This window comes from Danio rerio, chromosome 18 (genome assembly GCF_049306965.1).
Source record: "Danio rerio strain Tuebingen ecotype United States chromosome 18, GRCz12tu, whole genome shotgun sequence".
In the NCBI taxonomy this organism is placed as follows: domain Eukaryota; kingdom Metazoa; phylum Chordata; class Actinopteri; order Cypriniformes; family Danionidae; genus Danio; species Danio rerio.
In genome coordinates this window covers 50,303,551-50,324,555 of record NC_133193.1, presented here as the reverse complement: position 1 = coordinate 50,324,555, position 21,005 = coordinate 50,303,551, and the positions used below count along the sequence as shown (strand labels likewise).

The 21,005-nt window shown below is 36.3% G+C and overlaps 1 long non-coding RNA gene across 1 annotated transcript in view; it reads left to right on the top strand.

Moving 5' to 3' along the window:
* LOC141378686 (uncharacterized) overlaps positions 1 to 20,128 on the top strand; it is a 28,473-nt gene extending 8,345 nt beyond the window's left edge. The window contains exons 2-4 of the long non-coding RNA XR_012393887.1: positions 9,397 to 9,446; positions 15,132 to 15,251; positions 19,148 to 20,128. This is a non-coding gene — a long non-coding RNA (uncharacterized lncRNA). The remainder of the gene's footprint in view (positions 1 to 9,396; positions 9,447 to 15,131; positions 15,252 to 19,147) is intronic.
* Positions 20,129 to 21,005: the final 877 nt, after the last annotated feature.

The window sequence follows — 21,005 nt, the reverse complement described above, 5'->3', positions numbered from 1 at the left end:
GTTATAATACGATGAAAGCATTATGTAAATAATATCTATCTATCTATCTATCTATCTATCTATCTATCTATCTATATATATATATATATATATATATATATATATATATATATATATATATATATATATAAAACATGTAATCAATATAACTTATCTCTAAGACAACAACAAACGCTGCACCGCATCGGATGTCATTCCCTCGCTTCAAATGTTAGTGCATCCATTTTTTTTCTGCAACTTTGCTGCGTGTGCATCCTGAATGTTTACAAGCCAGTAATTTGTCTATATATATTTTATTTTAAGAAACAACATATGCTGGAAAAGTTGGTGGTTCATTCCACTGTGGTGAAAGAAGCAACTAAGCCGAAGGAAAATTATTAAATGAATGATTTTTTAGCACTCTTTCCACCACTGGTGACAACTCAATCAAGACTTTATTCCTTCATTCAGTCACCTAAAAATGAAAATGGTATATTTTAAAATATTGCTTTAATTGAGCTACAGTAGTGCTGTTTAGATCAATATAACAGTGGACTATTCAGTTTCAAACTGAATATATGTTCATGTGAATTTGAGGTAAACAGGATGCAGTTTATAAATGCATGTAGTTCATATATCTTGTCATGTTTAATCAATTAACTTTAGTGACCTGGGATTCAAGAGTACTTAATTCAATTGAATACAGGTAATGCATTCTGTGTAATTGAGTTACAATTCAGTCATTTTTTTGTCAGCGTAATTCAACTCCCCGTGGGATCCAGTGGACAGATTAATTCCAATTTAAACTCATGAATTTAAATCAAGAGTTTCCTGCATATCTACATTTTGGGCTGTATGAAATATAAAGCTATTATACAAGGGATGATGTAACTCACTGCTGCTCAACCACAACATCACAATAATATCTGTATGCCATGTGTCATTTTAAAAGGATAGTTCACCCAAAAATGAAGATTACCTAACTATTTATTCTCTCTCTTGTGGTCAAAATGCTGGTCATTGATAGCCGTTGACTTCTTTTGTAGAAAAATACTGTGGAAGTCAATGAGTACAACCCATCAGCATTTTTCAAAGTTACTTCTTTTGTAAAGAAGGAAACTTAAATAGGTTTTGATCAAGTGAAAGGTGAGTAAATACTGACAAAGATTCTCATTTTTTGGTGAGCTATCCATTCAACAGGTAACATTTGCAAACATTTGGATTTGTAAATATTGCCTAACAATGCCTTTGCCTTAAAAAATAATAATGGCTCTATTTATGCAGAAACAACAAAGAGGTATGGTAACTAAAAACAGTAACAAAGAGATGAGAACCAAAGAAATAACAATACACCCAACCACACAAAGTTATTTGCAAAGTTACGATTTCTTAAAAAAAAGGGGGGTATTTTATCAGTGAGGCCTTTAAAAGTTTTCAACCCAGGCTCATTCTGAATACAAACCCCTATACATTTCTGGAGAGTGCCAAATAGGTGCCAGGGGGTATGTTTTTTGCAGTTTTTGTTTTCACGAATCCACCATAGGCCGCTGTGTATGCTTTTTGAGACCTCAAATTTGTCTGGCAAGTGCCATTCACACCTGATCTTCTCGCATTAATCCACCAGAGGCCGCTGTCGACTGACTGACTGACTGACTGATTGACTGACCCACCCTCCTCCTTCCCTAAACCCAACCGATAGTGTTTTCAAAAGCACTGATTGACCAGCGCCCAACTCCTTCCCAAAACCCAACCGACTATTTTTTTAAAAGCAATCCAGAAAAAGAAAAGCCCTCGCGGCAGCCTGATTTTTACCACATTTTAACCCTGTTGTTTACTTCATTATTTTATTAAATTTTTTGGCTTTAGTTTTTGTCTTATCTGCCTTCTGGAACCGTTCTTTGCCAGACTCAAACTCTGTTGTCGCGGTCAACTCCGCTCCACGTTAAGTCCAGTGGTGTAGGTGGCAAGCCACTGGTCAAACTGGTGACAGCGGAAAAGCCGTCCATATGGAGGTAAGCAGTCAACTGGTAGTTGAGAAGAGGAATGGCGTCATATTGCCCTGTATCATTTGCTTTAAATACAAAATGCAGCCATGCATACCTCTGGCTACATAAGAGCCTATGTTGGAAGTTTTGGTTTCACAAAAAAAAATTCTGTAAACGTTTCTAAAAAAAAAAAGAAAGAAAGAACCTTATATATTTATATGGCTGTTGTCGGTTTTTTATTGTACTAAAAATACAAATAAAGATCTTATGGTAACACTTTTAAACAGTGGTCCATTGGTTCATGTTAGTTACTAACACAAGCAAGCAATGAACAAAACTTTTATTACAGAATTTATTCAACTTTGTTAACATTAGTTATTGAAAATAAAGTTTTTCATTGTTAGTTTTTGTTAACTCACGTTAATAAACATAGCTTTGGATGTTACGAATAAATTAGTGATTGTTGAACTATGATCAATACTTAGTTCATGTTAATAAGTGGTATTAATTATTGGACTATTATTTTAAAGTGTTACCAAAATTGTATTTTTTTTAATCATACAAAGTCATTGAGTGGAACTTCCCACATACAATATAAATTTTCCCTGTTGGATTAAACACTTTTTTCAACACCGACTCATTATGAAAACATAGCCCTATAGACATTTCTGGAGACCACAAATTATGTAGCCAGAGGTACACATGGCTGCATTTAATTTTTTTAACGAACGCAGCGGGCCGGTATGATGCTGTTTCTTTTTTGCACTTATTAGCTGACCGCTTACCTCGGCTTTTCCCGCTGTAGCCAGTTTGTCCCGTTAGCTGTATGTCTGCGGACTAGAGATGCAAGAGCAGTTGACTAGGGTTCGAGCCTGGTGCAGAACAGTTCCAGAAAACAGATAAGACAAAAACAGAAGCCAAAAAATTAAATAAACAAGTAAATAACAGGGTGAGAATGTTGTAAAACATGGTAAAAACCAGACAAGGGCTTTTCTTTTTCTGCATTGTTTTTGAAAATTGTTGGTTGGGTTTGGTTGGGATTGTTTGGGATTGGTCGGTCAGTCATTCAGTCAATCAAACAGTCAGTCAACAGCGGCCTCTGGTGGATTTACACGAGAACAGCAGGTACGAATGGCACTTGCGAGAGAAATTTGAGCACTTAAAAAGCGTACACAGCGGCCTCTGGTGGATTTGCAAAAACTGTAAAAAACAAAACAAAAAAAACGTACCCCCGTGATGTATTTCGCGGTCTCCAGAAACATCTATAGCGCTACGTTTTCAGAATGAGCCTGGGTTGCTTTTTTTCTAGTTTGAACTGCAGCAGTATTGCATTTCTGTTTTGGCTTTAGGCACAATTACTGTCATGCTAGCTACTCGCTAACAATTGCATCATGGTTGCATATGGTGCTGTGCCAGCTGGCAAAATACACAGATATACTGCAGAACGGTTATCACTGGTACAATCAAACCACATCAGTCTGTCTGAGAAGGTGTTAATTACTTCAGTAAGGCCAGAACGTTTCGTATTTCCTCGGGGAGGCTCTCAAATCATGAATCAAAGAGTTCGAAACGTACAAAACTCACTCCATTAGCTTTAATTCACCCACAGGAGAAACTCTTCCCTCCGCTGTCGTCCTCTATCACCTGGCGAGATGATAGCTTTAGCCAGAGGAGCCAGAATCAAGATGCTTTGTGGGATGGAAGTCGGGTTGTATTAGCCATGCAAGCCTACAGCAGCAATTAACAGGGGGACATTAAGATCAGTGATATCTCATCTCCGATCTCCACCCTCTGCTGGATCCCGGTGCTGCTTTTTTACGCCTCAAATACTTCGGAGGAGATAATGAGTCCTGTCAAACCTCCAGTTTTCACACGAAAGCTCTCTTATAGCATCACGTCAGCAGACAGCCATTGAGGTCAAGTGGAATCAGCAGAGGAATCAGATTGTAGCTGCATGTTTCTTGCGAGCATCTGAGGAGACGGTTGTATTTAGCATGTTCTGGCTGCGCGATTGAGAGTGAAATTGGACATTATGCACCCAAAGGAGAAATCTGACACCACGTTGAGTTTAATCTGGAGGAATTACCATGTTTCTGACTTATTTAATCGCTATGGATTACATTTAGTTTGTCTTTTTATAGTGCCACTGGATCTGAGCTGCATAAAATTAGACTGGAGACAATCAGGAATCAATAAGTGCGCGAGACAAAAATATCTTATATCTCTAGTTTCTGATGTCATCTGCAATGGCATAGGGCAGGACAGGCCAGTTAGGACAATAATAATGTCACAGATAGTAAACTATTTGGTCGCACGTTAAATTAGGTGGCCTTAATAATTAATTAATTAAATTATGTATACATATTAATTAAATTCCTATATTTTCTTTTTTTTTATGAAATATTGCAGTTTTTAATTATATATGATTTGTCTGTGCACATATATTCTATTCATTTTTAATCATTAACATTGTCTCTTCTGTTCTCTTGTAATGTTTAATGGTGTGTAACCTGTCACTCTTATGAGATCTACCAATAGCAAGCCACAATCTACTTCACTAAAAAATCAACGGATAAGTCATTTTATTGTCACAATTATACCTTTTCATTAATTTTCTAAACATGAATTGTGTTTTTTTATTGTCATTCTAAAAATTCCCAACAGTGTCATTCTCATCATACCTCAAGTTATGTATTATGCATAATATCACATTATATGATCTCAATGTTGACAGTAAAAATGACAGTGGTGGAAATATCATTCATTTTCTTTTTCTTTTTTTAATGTATTGCTATAAGACTAACTTTAAAACTAGCATTGCATCCTGCTCGGGGTCTGTCCTAAATACAGAGTTTTACCTCCTGAAACATAAAAAGCAAAATATTAATATAAAAATCAAAAGTGATTCACTAAATAAAGTTTTAGTCCTAAAGCATGCAGATTTATAGGGATCACATGGTCACAGTTGTTTTGTAAAAGTATATTAGAATTCAAAAGTGTGATGTATGGCTTTGTTGTTAGTCCTGGCGCATGTAGTGCGCTTAAAAAATGATGTGCTGCTGTTCAAACTACTTATTTAAAATGAGCTGCAACAACACAATTCTTGAGATTTTGTTGGAACAACTTAATTGTTTTTTGTTCAATCCACTTTTATTTGTTAAGTTAACATAATAAGTCTGTGTAGGGTTAGTGTATATTTTGGTCATTCGATTTTCATTTTAAAAACATTGAAAATGAGCCGTTTTTTGATTTTTGTTTTAAAATTAAAAAACGAAAATTAAAACTTAATGTGTTTTTTGATTTTCGTTTTTGAATTTTAAAACGAAAAAAAAAAAATGAATTTTTCGTTTTTCAATTTCGGTTTCTAAAATGAAAATCCAATGACTAAAAGATACACTGACCATGTGATAACATGAATGAATTGTGTGGGGATTTTTTTATTTAATTTTTATTTTTTTTTGCATTGTAGTTGCTACTAATTAAGTTCATTTGTATCCTTACCTGACTCCACATCATGTTAATCCAGGAACTTGAAGATTCTGTCACTATTTACTCACCTTCAAGTGGTTCCAAACCTATATAAGTTTTTTTTTCTTTTTCTGTTCAACATAAATGAAGATATTTTAAAGAATGAACAAATTTTTAGTTTTGAGTGAACTATCCCATTAGAAACAATATTTGACTAATGAGCAAAGCATGGGTGTTGGTATCAATTCGATTTCAGAGTCTTGGTAGAGAAGAGCATCTAGAGCCTCAGGAGTGAGTGATGAAATGAGCAGAAGATTGAAACCTGCATTTAGCCAAGTAATTATAGCAGAAAGCTATTTGTATAGAGCGTTTTACAGAGTGTAAAAGAAGGTCAAAGGATCCTCAATCTTGTTGGCAATGCCTGGCATGTAAATTAATTGCAGGCAGAGGCTTTATGGAATAATTGAATCAAGCAGCCGACTTATATCGGCATAAAATGGCAGAGCTAACCTTCAGATATGAAGTGAATCTCCAGAGACCGTCCTGTTTTCCTCTTTTATTCAGCTATTTCACCTTTTCCTCTCTGCTGTCGAGATAAAGAAAGAGGTGCAGCAGTCCAGCGCTGAGGTCACAGTCGTTTGGAAAGTTACTTTTATTGGTGCTGTATGCACAGTTTTGACTCTTCTAAACCATAATATGTTTGCAGACCAATTATACAGTTTAACCAATTATATTTCAGCATCTGGGGTTGCCTTGGTAGAAAACACAGCTTATTTAATAATAATGATTCTAATAATAAATGTTATATTTGATAGCGTCTTTAAAGGTGAATCTCAAAGCACTTTACACAGAAAAAGCTAAAGAATAAAACTATTTTATTTCAGTCACAAAGGCTGCCTTAATATATGTGAACACAAAACATGTGACCTCCGCAACACAGTATCCTCTATAGATAAACTTCAGTTAGTGCAAAACGCAGCTGCCAGAGTTTTTACCAGGTCTAGAAAATATGATCATGTCACCCCAATTCTATCCTCCTTACACTGGCTGCCTGTTAAGTTCCCTTTTGATTATAAAATATTGTTATAAGTTAATATTGTTCAAACCTTCACTGATGCTCCAGAAAGAAAGAAAGTCAGAATTATTAGCCCCCCTTTGAATTTTTTTTCTTTTTTAAATATTTCCCAAATGATGTTTGACAGAGCAAGGACATTTTTATTAAATATATTTTTATTAAGTATGTCCTACAATATTTTTTCTACTAGAGAAAGTCATATTTGTTTTATTTTGGCTAGAATAAAAGCAGTTATTAATTGTTTAAACACTATTTTAAAGGACAAAATTATTAGCCCCTTTAAGCAATTTTTTTTTTCGATAGAAGTATTTTCATGACTTTCATGTGTTTTATTGTTTGTAGTATTTTTTCTAATTGGGAATTTATATTATGTGTAGATAATGCCTTCCCTTGTAAAAATCCTCAAGACCTATTTATTTATTGATCATGTATTTTAATTAAACAATATTATGAAGATACTGCTTACTAGTTCAGTCTCTTTCCTGCTTTCAGTAATGCAAATTACTTCTTACCTATAAAGCTTTAAATAATCTAGCTCCTGCTTATTCAACCAACCTTCTGTCTCCATACAATCGAACCCGCTCTTTAAGATCTCAAAACTCAGGGCTAGAATAGCAAAGTCTACTAAAGAAGGTTGAGCCTTCTCATTTATGGCTCTTAAACTCTGGAATCGCCTTCCTGATAATGTCCTAGGTTTACACACTCTCTCAGCTCAAAACTAGATTAAAGACCTATCTTTTTAGTAAAGCATACACACAATGTGTGTTCCATGCAGTTGAGTGGGCTTGATAAAAACCTGTTGGACACATTTCTCCTGTCTTAATGCACTAGACATTTTGGTAGAAATACTCATATGCTGTATATGTTTATTTCTATGTTTTGTTTGTAGAAAAAAAGATGTTTTTTATTTTGGAAACAATTCAAATTTTACACACGTAAACATTAGCTGATCAGTTTACAGTTTAAGGCTCCATGTTCAGGCATTCTTATGATCTGTTGGTGTTGTCAATCTGGCAACCCGCATGTGCTTCAAGTCAAAGGATGAGATTCCGGTGGAAAAAAAAAAGCTTTTTGAATTTGGACAGCAGTACCTATTTCAACCACTAGGTGTCAATCCCACATGCTGCACCTTTAAATGTAATATAATGCAATCTTTTGTTATACTTCTTTAAAAAATACTTATTATTCAACAAGTTACCATTTAATTAATAGTAAACCTAGCACAATTTTAAAGAATTAACACAAGATTGTAATATATTTTATAGGGCAAAACAGCATCGAAATCGCAGTGTTTATCTGCAATAGTCACATTGCAGGATCAGATTTATTATTGGAGATTAAAAAATAAAAATATTATTCTTTTTACTGTTAGACTCTCCAGAAAACCATAAATTACTGTTTATTTAACTTTTATATTTGCTTTTTTGTATTTATACACTCACTGGCCCCTTTATTAGGTACACCCTACTAGTACCGAGTTGGCCCCTCTTTTGCCTTCAGAACTGCCTTAATCTTTCTTGGCATAGATTCAACAAAGGTAATGAATATATCTCTCAGAGATTTTGGTCCCTATTGACATGACAGCATCACATTGTTGCTGCAGAATCGTCAGCTGCACATTCATGATCTCCTGTTTCACCCTATTCCAAAGGTGCTCTATTGGATTGATATCTGGTGATTGTGGAGGCCATTTGAGTACCGTGAACTCATTGTCATGTTTAAAAAACCAGTCTGGGATGATAAGAGCTTTATGTTGTGTAATCCTGCTGGAAGTAGCCATTTGTAGATGAGTACACTGTGGTCATAAAGGGATGGACATGGTCCGCAACAATACTCAGGTAGGCTGTGGCTGACACGATTTTTTAATAATATCAGTTGGTACTAATGGGCCCAAAATGTGCCAAGAAAATATCCCCCATGTCATTACACCACCAGCAACAAGGCATTTGTGCCCACAGTACTGCCGCTTACTGGATGTTTTCTCATTGTTAGACTATACTCTGTAAACTCTAGAGATGGTTGTGCGTGAAAATCCCAGCAGTTTCTGAAATACTCAGACCAGCCCACCAAGTCACTTCAATCATCTTTCTTCCCCATTCTGATGCTCTGTTTGAACTGCAGCAGATCGTCTTGACCGTGTCAACATGCCTAAATCCATTGATGCGCTGCCATGTGATTGGCTGATTAAAAATTTGCGTTAACGAACAGTTGGACAGGTGTACCTAATAAAGTGGCCGGTGAGTGCATATGCTTGTTAATTATTATGACTTATGCAAACGCACTCCATAGAAAAAGATTTGATCATCTTCTCAATCAGAGCTACTCAATTCATCTGGTAAAATTATATTCATATCGCAATATACAAACTATTGCAATGTCAGATTTTTCCAACTGTGCATGGGCATTTTTACAGTCGGAAATGAGTTTGTCTTTGCTAATTACGTCTGCATCCATCTGCTTTGATATGTATGTGGATAAATTCAGAAATTGCTTCATCAGCACCAGGAAAGAGTACATGGAGTGTGTAATGACATTTCAGCTAATAGATTGTTAATTAATTGTACACATTGGCATGCTAATTTTAGCCGAAGAGGCATGTTAATCATTTGTAAAGAGGCAATCAGTGCTCGCGATGCTTGCAGTTAAATCATCACATTACTTATTTACTCAGTGTCCTCTAGATCATGAGCTATTGGATGCCAGCGCTCGTGCTGTTTCTGCTTTCCTGATGCGATTCATCACTTGTTGTGAAGTAAATCACTGTAGCATTGTCCGATGTGTGTAGCAAACATTGTTTTAAGACAGATCTTTTTAATCAGTCAATTGACTCTTCAATAGCTTAGTGTTTTTTTAAGGAGTCATCATGTAGTCTCTATTGTCTTGTTTCAGATCACTGTGAGTTTCTTCTGTTGAACACAGAAGAAGATATTTTGCAAACGGTAAGCATTAACGTTCATTTGTTTTACCATGACAGTTAAAGGGTTACGAAACACCAAAACACATGATGGGCCCTATCATATACCCGACTGTAATGTGCAAGATGTGCACAATTTGTTGTTATTTTTAGACCAGCGCAACTAATTTTCACGTTTTGCGTCACACTGTTTAAATAGTACATCCATTTGCACCACTTTGTGGACTCATGGGTGTGCTGGTCTATAAAGGGAGGTGTGTTAAGGCACATTGTTCGTGCGTTGCTATTTTGAGGAACTAACATAGACAACACCATTGACCATCTAAAAGCTGGTCTAAAGTCCAGAGCAGAGCACGTGAGGTATGCTATGCACGTCCAAATGCTTACACATTGCTGAATACACACAGGATGTACAGCAGTACACAATTATGTTTGCATATGAAAACAATTAAAGGATTTAAATGTTACAAAAATTATTATTTTCTACAGTTTATTCATGACAAGCATTTGTGTGATGTTATTATTAATAGCAGTATTATTTATTATATGCATAATTATGTTTGTTTTAATAAAAACAAGTTTAGATTTGTCCACCTGTGGGATTTTAGATTAGCAAAATAAAAACAACTGCAAAAAAGTAGCTCCTGGGACGTATTCGGCGCTCTCCAGAAATGTATACAAGGGTACGTAATCAGAATGAGCCTGGGTTGTGTTTAACAGAGCAAGTAATTTTTCACAATATTTCCTATAGTATTTGTTCTTCTGGATTTCTTCTATAAATATTTTTTGTTTTATTTCGGCTAGAATAAAAGCAGCTTTATTGCTTTATTTATTTAAAATCATTTGAAGGTGAATATTATTAGCCCCCTTAAGCAAAATATATATATATATATGTGTGTGTGTGTATATATATATATATATATATATATATATATATATATATATATATATATATATATATATATATGTGTGTGTGTGTGTGTGTGTGTGTGTGTATATATATATATATATATATATATATATATATATATATATATATATATATATATATATATATATATATATATGTGTATATATATATATATATATATATATATATATATATATATATATATATATATATATATATATATATATGTGTGTGTATATATATATATATATATGTGTGTATATATATATATATATATATATATATATATATATATATATATATATATATATATATATTGACTACAAAAGAAACCACTGCTGTACAATGACTTGCCTAATTATCTTAACTTGCTAAATTAACCTAGTTAAGTCTTCAGTGTCACTTTAAGCTGAATACTGGTATCTTAAAAAAAAAAAAATTATGTACTGTCTTCATGGCAAAGATAAAATAAATCAGTTATTAGAAATGAGTTGGACATGTGTTGAAAAAAATATTCTCTCCGTTAAACAAAAATTGGGGGAAAAAATAAACAGTGTGGGGCTAATAATTCAGACTGTATATGAAAAGCCAGAGTGGATATTTACAGATAAATCAGATCATCACAGTTGTGCATCCAGTAAATTTCTTATTGAGAAGACAAGTCTGTCGCATTGAAGCCGTTGGCTCTATAATTTTCCAGGAAAGCATGACGTGCGCCTGCCTACCCGACTCTGGCTCGCAGCTAAAATATATAAAACTCACTCAAAATAGCCTTGTGTATCAACGCCCCCTCACACAGGTTCATGGCCTGCCCACAGCCATCATATTTCATCAATCTTTCAGCCACGTATTGACGGGACGTCCACACGCATTTGTCTGATGGGCGTTGTGGCCCTGTGAAATATTAATTTCTGGATTATGGGAGGCGCTGTCCCTAAATGTGAGAGGTGGGATGGTGCCCGGGGTGCTGAAAACACTCGTTCTGTTCATTAACCCAGCAGAGATTATGTTCATAACTAGTACGATGGAACATGTATTGATCTCTTGCATGCTTATAGACTGTTTAGTGCATGAGTATGCCAGCGTTGTCATTCTGACATGCATTCATTGCACACAATGAAGATACTTAATTCAGGACTTTAATGACATGTCTTTTTAATTATGTGCTTTATGAATGACCTCTATATTGGTTTACAGTCTTTTTAGTTTCTTGTAAGGTATTGTTTTATTTTCTTGTGGTGTATCTGGTTCATTTAGCAGTCTGAAACATTATTACCAGAAATTATTCATATGGAGTGTGAATACACAAAAAACAGTACATAGAAAAATATAATCTGAAGTCATTAGTACATATAATAATAATAATAACAATAATAACAATAATAATAATAATAACAATAATAATAATAATAATAATAATAATAATAATAATAATAATTCATTCATTTTCTTGTTGGCTTAGTCCCTTTATTAATCTGGGGTCGCCACAGCGGAATGAACCTCCAACTTAACCAGCAAGCAACCCATCTCTGGGAAACATCCACACACACATTCACACACACACTCATACACTACGAACAATTTAGCCTACCCAAATCACCTTGACCACATGTCTTTGGACTGTGCGAAGGCAGTGAGAACATGCAAACCTCTCACAGAAATGACAACTGAGCCGAGGTTCAAACCAGCGACCTAGCGACCTTCTTGCTGTGAGGCGACAGCACTACCTACTGCGCCACTGCCTCGCCTACTTATTATTAATAATAATACATTTTCAAAAAATAATAAAAATAAAAATAATAATAACAATAACAATAGTAATAGTAATAAATAATAATAGTAGTAGTAGTAGTAATAATAATAATAATAATAATAATAATAATAATAATAATAATAATAATAATAAAACAGATTTTTAAACATTGTCATAGAAATGAACAAAGGTTTTTTCAAATTTGTTTATTTAGCAAACAAAAAATTTCTGGGACTGTCTTCTTTTTTTCAAGAGCACAATAACTTGTTTAGCTTCCAGCAAACATAAAATTAGCAGCAATCTCTCTTGTTTGGTCACATTATTAACACAGCTAACAATATGCTGAAAATTTATATTTAAATGATATTTGTCCACAATTTTCTAAGAAATTTACCAAATGGTTAAAAGAAATTGAAAAATATAAACCTAATTTTTTAAATTTATTTATTTATTTTTTTAACTAAAATTAGGAGTTTATAGTACATAATTATTGAAAATATAATACTGAACTGAAAAAACATCCTGAAATTGCTAGTAAATTTCACTAATGATCCTAAAGCTAGACAAAGAGAGAGAATTGATCATAAAATTTTGAAGTCGACAAAAACATAATGTTTTATAATTAAACATACTCAAGTATTGTTAATAAATTATGTCAAATAATAAAAACGTGAGACGTAGTCCCTTGGACGTTTCTGGAGACCGCGAAATACATCCCGGGAGGTACGTATTTTTGCAGTTTTTGTTTTCGCAAATCTGATGACCGACCGTCTGACTGACTGACTGGCCGGCCGACCAATTGACTGACCCACCCTCCTCCTTCCCTAAACCCAACTAATTTTATCAACAGACACACCCACCCGCTTACTTCCCTAAACCCAACCAACGATTTACAAAAGCCGTCCAGAAAAAGAAAAGCCCTCGTCAGATTTTTACCTCGTTTTCTGATTTTACCTCATTGTCACCCTGATATTTACTTGTTTATTTTATTTACTGAATTTGTTTTTGTCTCACCTGATTCCTGGAACCGCTCTTCCCCAAAACTTGAACCCTGTGGTCATCATCGTGGTCAACTCCTCTCTGGCGTCTCAAGTCAGCCAACGTACACGATGAGCTAAATGGACAGACTGGTTGCAGCGGTAAAGCCCTCCACTCAGTGGTAAGTGGTCAGCTGGCAAGCGCGAAAAGAAACGACGTCATACCGCCTGTAGCATTCGTTTAAAAAAACAAAAGCAGTCATACATACCTCCGGCTACAAAATTCGCATACTCCAGAAACGTCCACAGGACTGCGTTTTCAGAATGAGCCTGTGTTGAGTTTTTTTGTGTGAGAGTATTTTGACCAACACATTTACACATTTTCCCCACTGTTTATTTATGACAAAGTATAAACGGCATATTAAATGCAAAGTAAAACAAGAGATATAAACTATTTATGAGTTTTTGTTGTAAGTAAAATTAGGGCACACTTGGAAGTTGGCTGAGGCTCTTTAGGCTGGCCATAAAACGAATATTAAAACATGGCAATAGAGAGCAAAGCCACGGCCTGTTCCCGTATTCACAGCCAAACTTCTTGATGACAAACAAAAGCGAGTCACGACGGAGTGTTCAGCGAATTAGCATATCCAGACAGCGAATGCAGCTAGGTTATGCAGTGGTTCTGTGTTTCTTATGCAAAAACTGTCGGGAGGTAAATAAATTATGCACATCAATTTGAACGGGGCACATACAGAAGCAAAAAAGAGAGACCGCTGAGAGTAATTAGACCTCAGTGTATGGAGGATGGGGAAATCAGAGGAGGAATTCATAAATCACTTGTTGGATATTACAACTTTACCAAAGGTCTGTGGGATTCATACAGATTTTTTATACATTTTATGGTGAGCGTAACATGCTTAAGGCCTCATATCTGTGAAATGAGATAGCTCTGACTTGCATAAGCAAGTATGGGGGTGTGCGTTTGGGTTCCTGGTTTAGTCGTGTGTAGATTTACAGGAAAAATTGTAACTCACTGTTACGTCCCGACCAGTCTAGGGTTGGTGGGAACAATAGCAAGTGTAAATAAACAAAGAAATAAACTCAAATACTCAATTTAGGATTTCCCCCTTCTCCTGTCCCAACTCACAATAATTACAACGCTGATCAAGTAGTAACAATATTTATTATTTACTTAGACAACAAAGATAGAAGCATCTCTTCGGAAGGGAATCCAGGCCAAAATAACAAAATAATAAACTTGCGGGGAAATAATTCTAACTTACCTGCTCAAATAAAAGTACCCCAAATAAAATTACAGCAAACTTCCCTTTCTCCCTTGCTGCCACAAACCAGGAGAAAACGTTTTAAAGTAAATGGCGATTCCCAACCTACCGCTTCTGTTTCTAACCAAAAATAATATATATATAAATATTTAATCAGAAAAGCCAATAGGTTCAGATTTAACAGAGAGCCGTTTTAGAAAATAATTAAATTAGTAACAGTAGTAATCAGTAACAGAAATCGATCAATTCACACCAAGTCAACCAACAATTTGGGGCAGGAGAATGGAGACGCTCGGAACAACAGTGGCGACGACGACGACGACGGAGATTTACGACCTGCACCGAGCAGAAAGATCTCCCCATTGTTCCTCTCCTCCAGCTTATATACGCTCCCACACGCAACACGGCTGGACCGCAATCAAGCGCAGCTCTAGAGGGAGGGGGAGAGAGAGAGAAAGCTGCGCATGCTCCACAGCGCACAACACAACATCAACTTCAAATGCATAAACAAAACACAAATCTGTATATATATAATATTTATATATATAAAATAAACAAACAAATAATACGTTCTATAACGTAACACTCACAAAACAAACTAGAGCTCTGTTGAAAAGCCTAGCAAGAAGTCTTGATGCGTTGCTTATACCAACTGATGCCTTAACCGTAGGGGTGTAACCCAGGTGTCCTGGCCAAGATCCCTTTATTGGCACTAAACCATCATGGCCTCCCAATCCAACCCGTCCACTAATTTGGCTGTACGACTGTCTGTCCACTTAACCAATAGCTGGTGTGTGTTGAGTGCACTGTGGCTGTTGCCCTCTGGCTGCCGTCGCATCATCCAAGTAGATGCTGCACACTGGTGGTGTTATGGAGAGAATCATCTCATCTCAATACCATGGCTGAGGTGAGTCTCAAAAGTTTAACTAAATAAATGAATAAAATCATCCCTTTTCATTTCATCATTTCATTATTCCTGCTAAGTTATTTTTTTTATTTGACACATAAGAATGTTTATAAATAAAAATGTAAGTTCTTAAAGCACCCGAGTATGCATATCAAACTAACACTACATTCCAGGAGTATCCAATGAGCCTCACATTATGTAGAAGTATTTATAGAAGTAGGCAAAAGTTGCTTCTCCTGTCTAATAGCATGGGATAAGCTGCTATTGCACTATTAGCATGCGCTAATGGGACCCAAAGAGAGAGACCGAGGGCTAATTACACTGTCTGCTCATTAGTGGGCCGTGGGGGTTGGAGCAACAGAAAGTGCTGGTAAATAACAGTAGTTTCAGCCTGGGAGGCGTTGAAGGATGTGTGAGAAATGGGACGCTCTCCAAACCAACAGCTACAGCATTTAGCGGATGTGCCGATCACGCTGTTGATTTCCAAATTGTCAAAACGGCTCACAGGTCTCCAGATGGCTGTTCAGGGGCGAATACATATGATTTGACAACAGAGAAAGTCAGCAAACAGCAGAAATCCTGCAGCATCAACACCTGAAGATATCATTCATGCAGAGATCTTCAGAGTGCGATATTAATTAGGTTTAAATGAAATGTAGAGGAATAATAATGAGCGGGAGAAAAAAAAAAACTCCATTAACATTTAACAAGCGGTAAAATGGCGTAACACAAACAACAGCACCTCTGGGCTAAATACTAAATCAGACCTAATTAAGATGGCGGAAATTATGAATATAAATGAATGCGGAGGCCTTCGGGATGGATGGGAGCATGCACACACTGCCGAACGCACAAACGATCGCAACTTTAGCATCTACACAAAGAAATTAGGAGTGACCCGAACAGGTGCTCATTACAAATGGATGTCAGACACAGCACTAATGAACCTCAGTGGGAGAACTGATGATTTCCAGAACATACAAACAGAGCTTCTCCTTCACTATTAGACAGTGGTTCCCAACCTTTTTATCACCGCAGACCGGTCAACAGTTGTAAATTTTACAACGGACTGGTTGGGGGGTGGAAGGGGCTGCGCTCGTGCATCCAGGTTAATCATAAACAACACAATGCAACTAGCGCATGCGCACTATAGCGGTCTGATTATGTTTCAATCAAGGTTTATATGCATCAAATACATAACATCTGTGCCAAACATCTCAACTGTCGAACATATTAACAATAATATTGCCGGATTAAATGTATGCATTGGCATGTTACAGCCCTAATGAGTATGATTATGTAAAACTTCATATAGATACATATTGCAATGATTTCGGGTACTTAGCGATGCACGCACACACAACGTTATATGCACGATCCTTAAATGCTCTGCTGATTTGGACTCTATAATACCTGTTTTATAACTTTAAACTATCAACAACCACTACGTTCTTCGCGCTCCGTGATGGATTTTGGCATAGACCATTTCACGTGAGATGGCGGGGGTTAGTGGAAGAAACCAAGTCGTGGGAGGAATATTTCTACAGCAATAATGTATGATTTTTTCATGTGGCCCGGTACCAATTGTTCCACGAACCGGTACCGGTCCGCGGCACGGTGGTTGGGGACCATTGCTATAAGACACAAACTGCAGAAGTGTTGTAACAAAATACATTCTTAAAGAGCCCCCGTTGTGGGTTTTTGAAAATGTCCTTTAATGTAGTGTGTAACACAGCTCTAAGTGAAGTGAAGTAACTAGCTAAGGCTTAAATCTGAAAGTGGACAGTTTTTAAAACTATTGATTCATCTAAAAAAAGAGTCGACTCATAGTGGTTAGAATGAATCATCTTCATAACGAGTCTTTAGCCGTTTCGGCGTGACGCGGCTATGAAACATAAGCCCCGCCCAATTGTTGCGCACATAAACCCGGGAAAATTTAAACCTGTGGCCCCGCCCACTAACACAGCAGCAAATACAAACATTCTAAAGTCATCATGAGTCATGAAGATGCTGTGCTTAAATGGATATTATTGAAAGTGTGAGGGAAAGGAGTGCTTTAGCAATCTACAAGCTTACAATGGGCGATTCATTAATTTGTTTGTAACGTTCAGCTTGTTGCACAGAGCGATCGTTTAAGGGCCGTGCGGGAGGTTTGATTTGCATGTGTGTGTTTTTTTCTCAAAGTGACGGCAGCCATGAGCCGCACTCGGAAGTGAAAGTGAAACCTGAGCGCACATCATTTAAACCAGGGCTGTCAAACTCAATTCCTGGAGGGCCGAAGTCCTGCACAGTTTAGTTCCAACCCTGCTCCAACACACTTACCTGTAGGTTTCAAACAAGCCTGAAGGACTCAATTAGGTTGATCAGGTGTGTTTAATTAGGGTTGGAACTAAACTGTGCAGAGCTGCGGCCCTTTTGGAACTGAGTTTGACACCTGTGATTTAAACGATCATAACGCATTTTAGAGTTATGATTACGACAAGCATTTGATATGTTTTTTTTTTCTTTCATAGCAAACACAAAGTGTTGTACATGAAAATAAATGTTTACTGTGTCAGTATAACAACCCAAGCCTATATAGGATGTTGAATTTAATGCAAGAAGGAATCTGATAATGGACAAATTTCCAATTTTACCAGTGAAAACAAATAATCTAATAATGTTGTCAATGACAAATGAAAAGCACAAGTCTTAAACATAATTAATCAACTTTATAATTATGAATAGTTGTATTTTGATGTCATCATTTTACTGTGAATTAACAAACAGGTTATATTGAAAGTGTTCACATTTGTTTTTGTGTCCAATTTGCATTATTACATCCATTTAAAGATGCCATTTAAAGCTCAGACAAAGGTTTTTCGTTGTTGTCATCTTAATCGTCCGCTTTCTTGTAAGCCACACTGGTAAGAAAGCATCTGCCAAACACGCACAAATGTAAATGTCATATTTCCTTTGTAAGCTTTGGAGGAAGCTTGTTTTGGCCATGTGGGAGAGTCTCTGAAGGGAATGTCATTTGGTAGCATTAAGAACAGGATTAACTGTTAAGACCCTTAGGTGGATATTGTGGTGGTTCCCACACAACAACACAAGACTCAAACACACACAAAAATGTCCAAATAAAATGAACATGTTTGTGTTCCTAATGCACATTCTTGGTCATATTGTCAATGTTTCATCAGTGTATGTTTTCTCAGCATTTGCTTCCCTCAAGTCATGAGTTTCGTTCTTCTGTTTGGACACATACGAGTATATTTTGAAGAACGCTGAAAACCTGTAGCCATAGCAGGAAAAACAGATACTCTGTGTCAGTTATTACATGTTTTTAGCTTTCTTCAAAATATCTTCTTTTGCGTCCAAACAAGAAAGACACTCATGAAGGTTGAAACAAGCAAAAGGCTTTCATTTTGTTTGAGATGAACTATGTAATCCTTTAAAAACAACCTGTCATTGGTCCAAAAAGTTGTGTCTGAACCTGAAGAAACCCAGAAATCCGTTAGCGAATAGCACATATACTTTTTGAAAGATGGACTCAAGCAAAACTGAGACATCTTAACAGGCACACAACATCATAAGATGTTAACATTAGATTAGATTCAGGTTGTGATATTAGGCGATCAAAATTAAATGTCTAACCACCATCAAAGAACAATCTTATTTTGACATTTAATAAAAACGTCAAATGACATTGATATTTAGTTGATTTTAGGTTGGAAAGAGACCAAAATCCAATGTCCAGCCGACATCTTACACCAACGTCATATTGACATCAAATAATGAAATATATTTATCAGGGATGGCAAACGAAATTTAACATCTGATAGACGTCATAGTACTAATGTCTACACAAGGTCAAGCTGTAATATCTTTAGACGTTCATATTTGGTTGATTTTAGGTTGGACGTTGGACATTGACATCGGCCTGATGTTGGATTCTGACGTCAACCTGATTTGCATTTCCAAACGAAATGCAACATCTCCACGACCTTGGGGTACAACTTCAATCTGACATCATGTTGACGTCCTGTGCCTGCTGGGATACCATTAAAGCACTACCTGGAAACAACCCAGACTTTATAATTCTTCAAACTGACTAAAAACCAAACATTCACAGAGCTAATGGTTCTCATTGAAAGAGAATTACACATTTTTTGTGTAAAATGCGAAGGAAATATTGTTAATGTGGGTGATGCGGTGGGACGGTATGTAGTGCTGTCACCTAACAGCAAGAATGTCACTGGTTTGAGCCTCGGCTGGGTCAATTAACGTTTCTGTGTGGAGTTTGCATGTTCTCCCTATGTTCACGTGGGTTTCCTCCGGGAGCTCCGGTTTCCCCCACAGTCCAAAGACCTGTGGTACAAGTGAAGTGGGTTGTCTGTTTTGTATGTGTGTGAATGAGTGTGTATGGATGTTTCCCAGAGATAGGTTGCAGCTGGAAGGGCATCCACTGTGTAAAACATATGCTGGACAAGTTGACGGTTCATTCCGCGGTGGCGACCTGAGATTAATAAAGGGCGTAAGCGAAAGGAAAATGAATGAATGAATGAACTTGCTAATGCTTATGATAAAACAAATGCGCCAGACATCAAAATTTTATAATAATTTTTATTAATTTCATCATTTTATTTGCATGAAATCTCATTTTAGGTTACACAGGGACTACAAATATATAATTGTCCAAATTTTTGTAAATTCTTTTTTTTTTTCAACCACCAAAAAAAGCTGTTTTCAAGGTTTTTAGTTGTGAAAAAAATCGTGTGAACACCCTGAGCGTGATTATTTCTGTGTGTATGTGTTGTTTACTGATGGAATTGTGAAGTTAGAACATGCATTTTGATAGAACTAGAGTATTAAAATTTATAGTTATTGTTCTTGGCATGAACAGGATTGAGAGACTACATTTTTACACACTGTAGGAGGCAAAATCTTGCGACTCTTGGATTGTACCATAAAGTGCATTTGGAGTTTTACAAGATTGTATGCAAACTACTGTTTAAATTAAAGATAGGGACACTCGGAAACAGCGCACTTGTCATAGTGGCAGAGAGAGAGCTTGTCGCCGTGTGCGATTGATGCTACAGCGCTTTGGTGCAGGGTCTGCTAAAAGCTCTTTGTGAATGTATTTTTAAAGGCTTCCTTACATGTCACACACCTCCCCGCTCTCAGTCCGAGGTAAAGTGCCAGTCGGAATCGCATTAACCAGTCTGACACCAGCCAAAGTTTTGTTGCAACAGTGCGACATCTCCTGAGGTTACACGGGGAGATCCTTCAAGGTGGACTGTGAGTAAATTGCTCGTGGAGAATACAAAGTAATGGTTTACAGCAGGGGAATTAAGTATTGAACACGTCATGCTATTTTTCCTGGGAATGATATCTCTAAAGGAGCTGTTGACATGAGAATTGAATCAAATTTTGGTAAAAATCCAAACAATACAAGAAACATTTCAAGGCAGATGTTTGACCGGCCCATTCTACAGCTTTATTTTCTTTCTCTGAAGTCATTTGAGAATTTTCTTGCCTGTGTTTTGGAGCAGCTATTAAGAATTTATGGTTGCTGAAGAACTTCTAAGAGATTTCAGCCGCTGTCTGGGCTTTCACTGCTTTTATACACCTCCCTTTCTTCATGTGTTTAATACATACTTATTTCATTTTATTACACATAACTTAATTTGTAAACTAATAAGTTTTGTTTTCTTTGCATTTATGGATTTCTTTGGTTATTACCAACATTGGTTAAACATTTTAAGTCAACAG